The following is a 15,485-nucleotide window of genomic DNA, read 5'->3' as shown; positions in this document are numbered from 1 at the left end:
TGTCTGGCATAATTCAGGGACCAAGCTGTCTTGTTTTAGACACCTCCAGTGTCCACACCAACTCTAGTAAACACTGCCTCAAAACCTTTTTTAAGCAATAGCAGAAATTACCATAAAAACTTTCATATTTTGAAGTGATAGCGGTCTTTTTCTGTCTGTAATTGAGAGTAGCATGTTTTTTGAGAAAGCACCAGAAAAGCTGAGCTGAGTCACAAAGAGCTATTCAAACCAACCCCAAACACCTTTGGAAAAACACCGAAATCACTGTGCTCCTACTCACCAAAAGCTGTCATAAACAAAGCACTTATTCCTATAAGTAACCTAAAAGCTAGTAATAACAAATTCAGGAATTAGCCATTTTTGATTTTGTTAGTCACAGGGACATAGTGACATAAATTTTTCTGCATGTATATCTTTTTGTGCTTCCAAGAGAAATAATAGCTTGTAGTGTATATAGCGTTTAAGACACCAAATGCATACCTTCTTTCCCCGGAAACAACAAGCTTCTGCACCAGCACAGGTATCTGAAATATTTAAAACTATAAAACTGTCTAAGGTCATTATTGATTTTACCGTGTATAAAGCAGCTGAAGCATTAGACAGCAGACATTCCTGTCATAAACATTACAAGGTATCTCTGTATCTTCAGCAAATACATAATGCTGTTGTTAATATAGCGAATTATTCACTTTTGAACAGGAGTCCTGGAAGTGTCCTTGGTGTCTGCTTCTACATACTTGAGCGGCAAGGACAATCAGAAGGGCAAGGCTCCTACTACTTCTTATGATGTGATGCCATGTTAAGCACATACCTGAATAGTCATCTTGCTGGGAACGTACCCTTGCAATTGCAGTTGCAAATCTGTCATATCTGGAAGCCTCTGGAAGTTTTTGTAGCCTTATTAGACATGAGAGAGCCAAGCAAGCTCAGTGGCACTGTGCTCATGAAAAGCAGCCCAAAACAACTTAACTGCCCATATCACTTGTTTTACACTCATGACTTTCCAAATTCTAATTTAAAAACAAAAAACAACCGCAAACCACTCTAAAGCATAATGGCTTTGTTTTAAATCACACACTGATTTGGGATTAGAAAACAATTATTATTCCTCTTTTAGGTAAGCAGATTATCATTCCACTAATTATTCTCAACAGAATAGAAGAGATGAGAAAATAATCTAAAACTTTTCCTGATGGAACTAAACTCACGACTAGGCTTAATAGGCTCATTATAATTATCAACAACTTTTGCTTCGCTATTTCCAGAAAGAATTGTTACTAGGATAACATTTGAAGCTGACTTTCCATATACAAAAATTCTGTTGGCTGCCCTCACTATTGTACAAATGAAGATGGAATAATCTCTTGGTAGTACTTCGGAAAGAAAGTTAATTTAAAAATAAATTTGTTATGATTTAATGGTAGCACATACACAGTTTGGGGCAGTTTAGAAGCGTCCAACCTGGGCAAAGAGATATCTAGAAAAATTTGGGGGATGGAGCAGGCGACCCATATAAGCAGGGGAGGGTAATAACATTCTCAATGCCCCAGCTCTGTACAGCTGTTCCACTGGAGGTATCCTTTGCAGCTGGTACTTCGGCAGCACAAAGCTTTGCATCTGCTATGCTGCCATCTAAAGGATAAGAAAAAAGGGGGGAAGACTAGATTTTCCATGTGCTCTGTGGGAATTATGAACCAACTGGCACTTGACTATCCAAATTCCAGGTTTTAATTAGAACTGCACCTGAAATCTGAGGGATATTTGTAAGTGTTGACTCAATGTAGTGGACTGGATCACCACCAGCAGTAATGTAATACTTGTACTTTTAGAGATTTCATTACATGGGAATGATCGAACCAGTCTCTATACAGTTAAAGAGGAGGAGTCAGAAATTATTTATGGACTGCATGACATTTTACAGCTCAGAAAAATTAACACAGATCATAGAATGCTTTAGGTTGTAAGGGACCTTAAATACCATCTAGTTCCAACCCCCCTGCCATGGGCAGGGACACCTCAAAGCCCTATCCAGCCTGGTCTTGAACACCTCCAGGGATGGGGCATCCACAGCTTCTCTAGGCAACCTGGGCCAGTGTCTCACAACCTTCATAGTGAAAAATTTCTTACTGATATCTAATCTAAATCTCCCCACTTCCAGTTTGAAGCCATTACCCATCCTCCTATCACTATATGCCCTCGTAAAAAGTTCCTCCCCACCTCTCCTATAGGCCCCCTTTAGGTACTGGAAAGGGCTAAAAGGTCTCCCCGGATCCTTCTCTTCTCCAGGCTGAACAACCCCAAATCTCTCAGCCGGTCTTTCTAGGAGAGGTGCTCGTGGCCTCCTCTGGACCCGTTCCAACAGGTCCATGTCCTTCTTGTGCTGAGGACTCCAAAGCTGGTGGGGTCTCCCCAGAGCGGAGTATGAAGAAGAGCCTCAAGATACCATTTACCCGTTCTATGACTAAGCAGCCCTATCAAAATACTCCGTAGTCTACCTCTGCAATGACTTGAAATGAAACTGGAACTCGGTAATATAAATTAATGATGTACAAGATCTTACCGGGTAGGTTTTCCCAAGAAATGTACAATGCTAGTTATAAAACTTAATTAATAACATTGTAGTTTTTTGTAGATTATCACAGTTTTATGTTTATACTGTGCTATCACATTTTTTAAAAATTATTTGGTTTTGCAACTATATTTTAATCTACATTTAACAAACAAAAAAAAGATAAAACAATAGTTTAGGTCCCATTAAGATTTTAGTCTCACAAATAGAATATTAAAATTATGTAGTTTGTTTATATAACCTATTATTCAATGATGGAACACAAAACAAAAAGTATAAATTATTAGAGAACTGTTTTTTCAGTTTTTGTCCATGCACTTTGTCTTAGAATTTATTCTATGTACTGTAAATTGCTCCTGAAACATGAAAAGTATTTCCCAAAATACATGAGTTTGCTAAATTGCCCAGTCGATCTTAAAATAAGAAAAGGAAAATGTATTAATTTCTAAGGCCATATAAGTTATTCATATGAAAACAAGGCAATTAAATTGGAGCCTGGAACTAGACAATAATATTTGCAATTAATCCCAATTTCTTATTGAAAGTCATCATTTTCAGTAGCATTGATTACAAAGCTTATACTTCAGTTGATGGCTAGAATACCAGTAATAGAGACAAGCTGTTAAAAAAAAAGAGAGAGAAGTAGATATAATTAATTAAAAGAGCTTTTGTTTAAAGAAGAAACACGAATCAAAGCAAAAAGAGGAACTGTTAAATGAGGTAAAACTTCCTATTAACAGATTATTTAAATTATTTGCTTAACTATGAAGTTACCACAGTCATTACACATTGTATCTGTTGAAACCAGTCAGAATAGTATGAACAATCTGGTGACTGAAGAACTGGAGTACAGTAAGGAAAATTTCCTGTCTATCATAGACTTTTTAGATGACAGAAGGTTTTTATGAAGTCATCTTCTGGCTGTGTTTCCAGTTTTAAAATGGAACCAGATCACAACCTACACAAGAAGCTTTATGGAGATAAACTGAATAGTTTATGAAGTACTTGGATAACGTAGGGAAGAAGAAAACTGATCAAGCCTTATTTGGAAAAGTATTTCTTTAAACAAGCTAATTCACTGCACTATGATTATGATAAGAAAAAACACTCATAGGACATTACAAAATATTCTTGCTGCCTTCTTAAAATCCACTAGATCAGTGGCTCCGAAATCTGTACATTTGTCTTCCTAAAGACAGAAATTAAACATATCCATCAAGAAACTGTAGAAGTATAACTCAATTGAGACTGTATAAGCAAAGATCAGAGAAAATTTCCCAGTCACTGTTGCCAGTGGACATGACATGGAGCAGCAAATTTAGGAAATGATGATGATGTTTCACTATTTGCCGTTACTTGACCTACAACACTAACTGTGCAAACTCCTGACAGAAGTTTAGTGTTTTTCCCCACACATTCCAGAGCAAATAGTAGCTACTGAACCGTAACTACCTGGAGTCAGATATCCAAATCTCATTAGCGAGTATCAGGCTGTTAATTCTGCTCAGCCAGATCCCTGCAAATGAGAAGGTTTTATACGGTACATTTTATGTATCAAGTGCTGAAAATTGTACGTACTTTCAGCAAAATACGCCAAAAATTCACAATGGTTATTTCATTCTTTCTGTGGCTTATATTCTGCAGCAGAACTGAACTTTAAAGTACATAAAACAAAAGCATTGATTTCCCTAACATATTACTAGAAAACGTACTTGTAGAGAGGCTTGTATACGGAAGACAATGAAATGTGAAATATTCAATTCGATTTTGTACTTTAAGAGTAACCAAAGGTGACCTTAATCCACATTTATATATGCCACAACATGAATTAACCAGCTGCCTTCCTCATGAGTGGGCAGAACAAGTTAAAGCAACCAGAAACATGGTTTGATTTATACTTTCTCCTGTAGTCACATTGAATAGTATCTATACTGCCATGCATTTGGCTAGGATCCCTGCCATGTGTCCTGCTGGAGAATAGACTATTTGATCTGAAGAAAAAACATCCTTGTTCTTTTCCACTGATTTTAGAAGAGCTTTGATATTTTTCAGCTCAAATTGTAAAAAATAATAATTTACTCAAATTATAAAAAACCCAGCCGTTTCATTGATTGCATGCAGTTGTTTGTGAAAACCGAAACACCCTGAAAAGACAGAGGACTTTGACACTTAAATAACAACATTTTTATTACTTAAAATAATTTCAAAATGTATCTTCATTGTGTTTTTTAGATTGAACAATTTAATTTGAAAACGCAACAACAAAATATGGGATTTCATCCAAAAGTAGTATTTTAATTTAATTTTACACAGCCAAACTTCCAGTTTTTTTAAAAAACATTTTTTTTAGAATTCAGTTTGTAGTATTAATTGAAAAATAGGACTTCCAGAGTTTTCAATACTGAGTTTGGTGAGGGTAATTTTAGAGGAATGTTTACGATATTTAAAAGTATCAAACATTTAAAAATATAAATACCTATCAGTACTTGTCTGTCACTAGTTAAAAGTAATAAGAAGTCATAAAATACTTTAGAATAAAAGCCTAATTGGAAATTAGACCTCCTTAAACACAGTCAAGTTGAAAAGAATCACCTTACTTATCTTCTGCAAAATCCAAGTAAAACCTGTGTGATTGGAAGCTGTAATTACAAAGGCCAAATTTTTTTTTTTTCCAGACAACCATTTGCATCCACATCTTGCATGCAAACATTTTATTCATTAAATACACGTTTAGAGCTTGCTCTCCACTGTAAGACTGTTGTTTATCTCACTGCATAAGAAGCACCAACTCTGCAGACTATGGCAGGGTAGGAAAGCTGCGATGAATCCTAAGTCAACACAGCTCATTTGCTGAGGTCTTAAAGAATAGCCTATTTTGTGGCCAGCTACTTTGTTCCTGTATTATTTTGTTCTGGAGCAATTCTCTCCTGGCTTGTTGCAGGCTTTTGCAATAAATAAGATATGCAAGGCAGAAGTTGGAGACATTTACCTTGAAAACTGGGTCAAAAGATAACTCTTTTAAGCAATGTTTAAAAAAACCCACCCTACACAAATGCACAAGGTATTACCCTGGGCAAGAGGAAATATGGAGTGCCTTATCTTGTGTTAAATAAACTAAGCTGGTTAGAGCAGCAACACTCTGGAATTATTTATTAGGTGGAAATTATTGCCTGGTTGCAAAAAGAATACTTTAAATGTTGAGAAGTTTCTTGGAGAGAAGAAAACAGATAAACACATAGGTATGATGTTTCTGTTTATGTGAATGTGATGACACTGTTCTTATATTTCAAGTGCAAGATGGATCATATATGAATTAAAACTTGTACCTTCCTAATAAATAGTATAAAAAGGTCAGGTTGCATTCCCCTAACAACATACTAAAAATTGCAACAAGGAATGTGACTTGGACATGCTGGCCAGAAACTGAAAGAGGCTCATTTCAAAACTATTGGGAGATTCACAGCTATTTATATTAAAAGATGACTCCAAGGCATGAGAAAATAAGGAAATGCAACACATTTCTACCATACCAGCTGTAAGCAGATGGGAGAGAATTAATTATCAAAAAGAGTTAAGTGTAAGATAGATTTTTGTTCCTGCAAAGGAACATCACATAAATTACCAGGGCAACGCGTGAAGATTTCTAGGGTAAATGAAGTTAAAACAGTGCCTGTTTGGATGAAATTAGGCCGTCTCAGAGTTTAAAATAGTATTTTCCCAAGGTTTATGAGTAATCAGTTGAAGAACGCTTGCCTCCAATTTCTTCTTAGCCTCTACAGATCATTGCACCTGAGAGTTTATCTCCCTTGGGAACTTATTATGCAGTAAATAAGGCTGTAAATTTATAGGGGACTCTGCACTTACTCCACTTGTGGACACTGTTAATGGGCCATAAGAACCCTCTGTAACAGCTCACTCTCCTTTTTCAAAAGTGAACAACACTGAGCATAGAGGATCTACACAGGGAATCAGTATGGATCACTGAATGGGATGTCATTTCCCACCCACATTTACTTCCCTGTAAATCCAAACTTGCCTATGTAGAGAAAACAGGAGATTTTCCATCTCCACGGGCCAGAGCACTTGCTGCAGACACTCCTTACCTGTGCTCGGGTTTCCTAAAGCCAGAAATTTACTAATTACTCCCCTAATTACTGCCACAGGTAACATGGCATTGCATTTCATAAGCTTTCATTCTACTGTAGATGTTAGAATTGTCCCTCCTTATTAAAGAACCAAAACAAATATAAATCAATACGGAAGTAAATATAAGCGTAAATAATAGAACAATATATAGAAATAATAGGAACAACGGCAAAATAGAAAACATTGCCCTCAGAGCTATATTATGTTGTGCTTCAGTGTTTTAGAAAACACTGCGTACAGACTACAGTGCCACTCCCAATAACCTTATATATGACTTTTCCTGAATATTAATAGTAATAATGATAGATGCACAGAAGTTTTAAGAGCTACATGGAATGGGAACTTAGTTTTAAGTTCCACTGGTGCTTGAAGCATACAAGGGAAGGTTTTATTTCTTTTCAGCAGCAAGTTGAAGGCAGATATTTAATTTAAAAAAAATTTAAATTAATTAACAAAAACGAATAGGTGCTTTTCTTGTGTTGCACTGAACAGAAAAGAAAATTTTACTTAGCGTTCCTATCAGAACTTCAGCTGTATGGTATGTTACAGACCATAACATAGCCTAAATAAGCCTTTGAATCTTGCAGCGCTTGCTCTTGTACAATTCATTTCTTTTATTAAAGCATCAGCTTGCAAATGCATTATGGAATTTCATTTTCTGTGGTGAGAAAAACAAAGTAGCAGTAAGAGTTCCAAAACCAACAGCGCTTCTATCATTTATGGCGGCAGAGGAAAAAAAAAAACAGAAAAAGTAACAAGCTTCACAAGAACAAATGGAAAATTCACCAAAGTAAGCCATTCCCAAAATTCAATCTTAATACAAAAAAAGAGCCTCATGATTCTTTCCATTGTGCCCTTCACTAAATTTGAATATAGAGGAATGACATTACCAAGAGCACATTCTTCTTTTGTATCTGTTGCAAGTGACCGAGTTGTGGAATCACAGCCACAGGATCAGATTATTTTTTTCATTAATGTCTGGAAAAGTAGACTTTTTCAGGCAGTAAATGCTATTGTTTTAAGCTTACAGAGAAAACAAAAAACCCACAGAAATAGAAAAAAACAAAGCAGTATCATGTTAGCACTCCTCAATCTATATGACTTTATGAATTTAATCGTGATACCTGACCTTAAATTAAAGGATTTTTTTCCCAGTATTTCAATAACATATATCAGTCTGAAAACAGAAAATGGTAACTCTCTGCACTATGAAATAGGTACACACACATCTACATGAGCTGAATTATTTGAGGATAATTCAACTCATCACATTATTTGTAGCATTTCTTAAAGCAGGATGTGAATACATTCAGCTGAAGGCTGTCCAATACAATTTGCAAGGAGTTATGAGAATTGGATGTATTTTTCCTTTTATAATATACACTCCTTCACTTCTCCAAAGCTATTGCCATTCTGTAATGAATATTTCTGATTATTTATAACAGAGTAAGGGTCAGGGAGCTTTAGAAATTGAACTCGGGCAGAACAGAGCTGCATCCCAAGATACAGCGCTAGCAGGCAAAGTCTGAGATTTCTTTCACTGTTGTTCGTGACCTCAGTCCTGACCCATCTGTAAATGTGAGAGGTAAATATGTCTGCTTCCAGCACAGTCCCAGCTCTTTGACAACCAAATATCAGGTAGCTGTACGTGACTGAGTATGTCCATCTGCTGAGTCTGCTTTAAACCGCAATCCATAAACCTGTCGTCTTGAATTTGAAAAGTATGATTTTTCTTCCCCATCCCTGGAATTGATGGAATTTATTTTATCTTTGTTATTTTATGTTAATCATGCCTGTTACTCATCAGAAAATTATCCATTTCAAAATTGATAAATTTTGCCAAATAGATTATGTGAATGGAGGAATCAATTCCAGTAGTAGCTAACAACACATACAACCTACAGTAACAGATAACCTTACTCCAGAGTAATGGGATAAGTGCAATAGTTATATATTTTTCAATATGATGTGGTATCCGTGAGTATCTGCAATAAATTTTTACCTCAGGTGGACTTGCAAAGGAAAATTAAGAAAAGCTACTTCCTCCCATTCTCAAACATTTTTAAGATGAGCAAAATCTCTACTGGCAAAAGGGTTCAGTCAGATAAACAGTTTTATTTAAATCATTATAAAAAATAGTTTTCTTTGTAGAGACACACAACTGTCAGATGTCATACTGAGCCTTCCATATTCCAGACAATATAATTTTTAAATTATAAGCTCTGAAATCACTCAGAACTTCCAAAAACACCAAGTAGTCAAAACACAAGACTGAAATTAGCTCTACAAAGAAAAGCCAAATAAAAAATAATTTGCAATGGTAGACTTGATAAATGCTTTATGAGGAACCTGTAAGATAACCCACAGGACACCCCAAGTTGCTGCAAAAACATACAATTCTGCATTAACCCTTTGAATCCCCCTGTGGGGATTCAAGTTTGATATTCACAATTTCTTTTTGTAAGGAAAATCAGAGAAATCAGGATTTGCAGTGGTCCCAACATCTTTCTGCCAGTCTGGACACCGACTGGAGAACTTCTAAATCTTATGATTAAAAGTCTCTTGGCAAAAGTTGGAACTGATGCAAATTGCCATCTATCCTATTCATTTTGATATTTCTATGTTCAGATGGGAAACAGCTCTTCATGAGCATTTTGATTTTAAATTATTTGGCTATTTCAAAATTAGTGAATGCATTCTCATATATAAAAAATTCATAATTAATGCTAAAAGCATAGTACACAAGGAAAAGATTAGACTCAGATCATGGGAGTCTTCAGAGATTTATCATAGTTATCAGATCTTGTGAGTTACAAAGTATTAGGAACTAAATCCATAACATACATGGGTTTTGCCCTGAGTGTTTTTAATTGGTTAAAAGACATTTCACATACAAAAGCAATTAGTGACTATGTTCAGAAATTGATAATACCATCTTGATATGGAGCTGAAGATGCCAGAGGGTTCAATTTGCATCTTTTTGATGTTTTGAATTTTAGTTAACGATAAATCTCTTTCTGCGGGAGTTCGGCATCTATCTATATTCAGACAGTAAAATTAAGCCCTCTTCAAACACCCCCCACTCCTTCTTTCTAAGCGTTACGGATAGTTACTAAGATTAGGAAATATAATTTTTAAAATGTTAATGATCAATATGACAGAAAAGTATATTAATTCTGTGCTAAGGTCCAAAGAATGAAAAGCTCATAGAGAAAGTGAAAAGTGTAACAATTTGTACATAGACATATCTTTAAGCTATTGAGGGGAAGTTCTGGAATAAGGCACGCAATTTTGAATTCAAACCTCGTCTCATATGTTAAACCTTTCTTAAGCCAGGTAGCTTTTCTAGATTACAAAAAGCTGTCTGTTGAATAGAAGCTAAACAGTGTAATCTTTATTTTTGTTCTTTCCTATATTCCTTGAAAACTGATGAAATTCTTAATGGTATTTTAAAAATATAAGTGTATATATGTATGCTTATAATACATACATACTTTTATATACAAAATGTCTTAAAAACATTAAGCTATTGAGAAAAATAGTCTGCACACCTCTGCCTAATGTGCATTCAATTGGTATAAAATTGAGCTATTTGAAAACACTTGCCAGCCCAAGACAGTTGGGAGAAGGACAGAAGGTTGCTGTGTCTGCAGGCACTTCCCACGATGTCCTCAGCACAGGCTGGATGGTGGGCAAAGGCTCTTGGCCAACAGGTCCAGAAGGCCACAGCTCCAGACCTTACAACGCAGAAACCTTTGCAGTTAAAGCGGTTTGGGGGTTGGGCTAGATGATCTTCCAACCCCGTATCATTCTGTGATTCATTCTGTTTAAAGCCATTTTTCTAATTTGGGAGCTGGCTAAGGGGTTGTGCTCATTACAGGCAACCTACTGAAATCAGTAGTTCCAGCAAGATGGCAATTTAATATTAAAATAAGGAGGTAATTTATTTGTTAAACCACAACATGAGGGGAGTAAAAGGTAATAAATACAAAGTCATTAGAAAAAGCAGAAACTCCATCCGTGTGTCCTTGTAGTATGAAGCGCTTGTGTGTGTGTACGCATCTGTCTGGCACTCAAACTGCTGTGTAAGTGATGTTTTAGTTAGAATTTGAAGAATCTGTATCTTACCATAAAGAAATAAATTCAGAAAAGGAATCCCACAAGGCTGAATCTCTTGCATGACTTCCTTGAGTGAAGTTTCTCCTAAATAAACTATAATAATATTATAGATGTTAATAACTGACATACATGCTTTTAAATAAAGAAATTCTGGGATAAAGTTCTCTGTGTATAAACACACACATAACTCAGAAACTGATACTCTCTGTATGCTTCATAATTATGTATATGTACCTAAGTAACCTGGGTAAACTGGGACCTTAGAATGGGGAGTGAAAAGCAGGAAATATCTGTGAAGACTATACATCTGAAGACCTCAGAAAAATATTCTGAAGAGACTAGATTTTGTTATTTTCAACGAGAATGCCAGTGCTGGTCTCAACCAAGCTTTTAAAATAGTCACTTTCCTTCCCAATTTGCATACTGAAAGGCAAAGGGCATTTTTGGTTTCTATCTGTAAAAAATTAAATATAATAGAGAAAAAGGCAACTTCCTACTTCAGGATGTTGTACCAAACTCCAGAAACCAAAATGAACAGCTTTTTTTGTAAAAAGTCAGAGCTTGCAGTGATTACATCCTCTACTGCTGGTATATGAATCTTTGAATATTAAATGATTTTTGTCTATCAGGCCATTCCTTGCAAAAAAAATTATTAAAGAGTTATAATCTCAAGTGGATTAGAAAATGACATGCAGGACCTTGTGCCTGCATGGATTATACAGGTCAATCTGCCAATGTCTTTTCACGGTACTGTCTTTAGTTTAATGTTCAGATATACAAATATAATTCACCAAGCTATCATTTATTGGTAAACTGCACTTTGCAGACAGTGCAGAGCGATTTGATGTCTCTCAAGGTGGATAATAGCATGAATAATTCATTAAGCTCACTGGAGTTAATGTTGTTGTACTCAAGGTTAAGTATTCCCCCATCTCCATATAAGGAATTACTTGATTGCTTACCTTAAAAATTAACTTTCTTTTAAAAAGCCATTGTATAAAAAATAGGATATGTCTGACTGCCATAATTTGTAAGCTAATCCATCAAGGTACCAGCAAATAATGATATACTGAATAAACTTACACTTTTTTTTCAGTTATCTTACAACTCTTTATAACAAACACGCCCATTCAGTAAAAATATCTTTGTTCTGAGACATTTTTTGTTCCTTATAGTACCTCTGCCAATGATAAAGGTGATTTTATTTATCAAGGACTATAATAAAAAATAAAAGTAAAATCAAGGGACTATGTCCAGATTGGTCATAAGCTTAATAATGATTAATAAAACAACCAAGAGTAAAGCAATGTGCTATTTAGTCAAAACCACAAATAAGCTGTAGCATTCAGATTATCCTTGGACAAATTGGGGGGAAAAAAAGCCTCTAAGAAACAAGGCCATGGAACCAAGCCAAGTTGTTTGGCTGGTGGTGGATTTAATTAAAAACAGCAGCCAGACAGCTAGCTACGTCCAACTGCAGCTAAGTAAATGGCTTCACCGTGTCCTCTACGAGCAAGTCCTTCTGCATGGCAAGATCAAATCCTGCGGAACAAAAAGTACTTTCTGACAAGTGCAGCCTTCACCTCTAGCTAGTAACTTGCTGATCAAACTCCGATTGAACCCAGTAGGAAACAAGGACTATGTTGAACCACTTGAAGGGACTCAGTATCTTAAAGATATATACCTTAGCCTCTTCAGGTGATATTATAACGCAGATTATCTGGAAGAGGATATTTACACAGGACACTATAAGAAAGTCACTTCAATATTCCATGGACACTAGTTACCTCAGACTCTCAGATTCTTCAGAAACTCCCAGTCTGTAGCACATATTAAAGATCATTTGTGTATGTGTTTAATTACTCGCTTGGCTCTAAAAGCTTGTTCAGATGCGCAGTTAAGTGGAGGGTGAAACTCCTGCTGCTTCTGCTGGAAGATGAGGCTTCGTACGCATGTCTACACTACGGCATGCTCCACTTCAGAATATGGATGCTCTCCCTAATCACACTGACAGAACAAACATAACTTGATAGCACCATTGAATGTTTATCTATTATTAATGCACTGAAGGTGGTAAACAATTGTGAGAAACTATTTCAGTTTTATTGTGTACTACCAGTATATTTTGAGGGTTGACCATAAGCGATATTTACTGGGTTTCTACCATTGCAATGGTCCTGCCTATTTAGCTGACTTCCAGCTCTCTTATTTCTTGCTTCAACAAACGATAACAAATAATTAATTTGTCTGCAGATGACATTTACTCACAGCATAAAGCAGAAAGCTACAGTGAAGAAAATGGTAATACAATAGCTTAAACAAGCCTAAGTGCCAGCCACCAGGCACTGTCATTGGTAAAATAAATTAGCGAGATTTCTGTTCCGCTGATGAAATAATAGTTTATACTATGAAAACCACACTCATAAAGTGATGCTGAACTCCAAAGAAAGCTTCACTTAACAAGTCTAGGGGGCTGAAAGCATAAACATTCACCAATTGTCCTTTACTCAGATTTAACAAATAGTAAATTCCTTGTGGGAAATTGTAACAAGAGAGTGTGCTTTCCTAATGCTAGCAAAGGCACAGAACACGTGTCTAACTGGGGACTTCACACCATTCAGGTGAAAAAGAAAAACTGTGTAAAGCTTTGCTATTATGGGAGATAGAGAATGGCTTCTCTAAAAACTGCTAACCAGCAAAGTCGGGAACTCTTCAACGTGCGTGTGCACAGCTTCTTTTTTCTCACAAAACATGCATATGGTCTGAATACTATAGCGAGTTTGGAAGAATCTAACTTGAAATTACAGATACCAGTTTCAGAATTCCAGCAGGCAGACTTAAAAGTAACAGGTTACATTTATTTCATCTTGAATCACAAATATAGAGTAATAACCACAGATTAATCTAAATCTTTATGCAGGTACCTAACACAAAACCCATTAAAAGAGTTAACAGATTTGTCTCTTGACTTCCATGCAGAGACCTTACCTAGAATTTCTTACAACTAAAACTAATTAACCATGCTTAATGAATAACAGCATTTTCTCGTACTAAACTAAGATTTATATAAATCTGTGTTTTCCACTTTAGTTCAGGACCATTTTAATTGCAAGTCTAAGGAGACAGAGTACAGCATCATGTGCTTGTCTGTGAGCATACTGGAGAAAATGTCCCAAGTAAGAAGGCACTTACTTGCCTGCCGTAATAAAACGAAGCCAAAACCAAACTGAGCAAATTAAGATTTATAGGACAACAGCAGCTATGGGTCCCAGGCAAGCCATATAGCTCTCAACTCCAATTTCCATTGTCACCTTTACTACTACGATTGCCCAGTAAATGATTTTATAATGCTGGCAGTAACGTTGTGTCTAGCTAATATTTGCAGTTGGACACTAAGTTCAGTCAATCATTATTGTTTCTTGCCAAAACCCAGGAAACTGTTCTCCATGGCTGTTATTCCAGAAACTTTCCAAACTATTTCAGATAAATACATTTGATGATTTTGACTAAATTTTTTATGACATGCATCTTTTTCACCTATAAATCCTACATATATAACTTTTTTTCTTCAAATTATTTAAGTCTCGGACATCAGTGATAGCATATAGCAATCACACCAGGAAGTTTATAAAGGCAGAGATGCCATTGCTGGATTAATGTTTCAGAATAATGAGAATGACTGATGTCAAACAACAGATTGGCAAAATGAAAAATGTCAGCATGGCTTTGAAAAATACATGTGAGGAATTATTTCTTTATTCATTTCTGTTTGTAGGACTATTCTTAGTATTTTCTTATGTTCAACTCTTAGAATTGCAGGTTTAATCCTACATCAAATCTCCATCTCTTCCATAATTTCATTTGAAAATTCAGTTATTGAGAGCTGACTGGCAGAAAGCTGGGGTTTTTTTTAGTAAGGAATTACTTAATATTTGCTTCCAAAACAAAATGTCTCTTAAAAAAATATTATCTTTTCATAACTGCTAGGAAAATTCCAACTCTTAAATATGCGAACAACAGAAATTGAATAAGGCTCCTTAAAACTGAATAACCTTTTCTTACGTTACCTTGATATAAACATCATTTGAAGTTAGCTATCTAGGAAATTATTTAATTACAATAAACATTTATGATGAATGTTTAAAAATATGAACACAAAGTAAATATTTGAGAAAAATATGCATATTAACCTCTAAAATTAATTTCTGCAAATCCCTGTTATTTTCACTGCTTGGGAACCCTACTATAAATAAATACCTGATTTTTTTCCCGTGATGTAACATGATTTTCACAATTTCATAACTCATTTATCAGACTTCAACTTAGCATTATCAGTTTTTATTATATTTTATTAGCATCTCATAAAAACAAATGAAAACATATTATACTATTTTTAACTCCCTGAGCAAAATTAGTACTTTTTTTTTCCTCATTTGAGACAGTATGGAAAAAAATCTGAAACAGCACCAAGGACAAACCAGTGACACGTTTTTTTCCTTATCTGCCCTGTCTTGAAAAAGAGATCTTGTTTTAAGTTATCATTCATATTGATGAATATCTTACGGGCGGCTACGTATCCTGCCTCCAGACTGAGAAGGCAGTGAAGTGTCTATTTTCTAGTACAAAACCCAACATCTCTCTTTCTGTATTA

The sequence above is a fragment of the Numenius arquata genome, chromosome 5 (assembly GCF_964106895.1).
Source record: "Numenius arquata chromosome 5, bNumArq3.hap1.1, whole genome shotgun sequence".
Taxonomy (NCBI): domain Eukaryota; kingdom Metazoa; phylum Chordata; class Aves; order Charadriiformes; family Scolopacidae; genus Numenius; species Numenius arquata.
Note: the sequence above shows the minus strand (reverse complement) of the source record.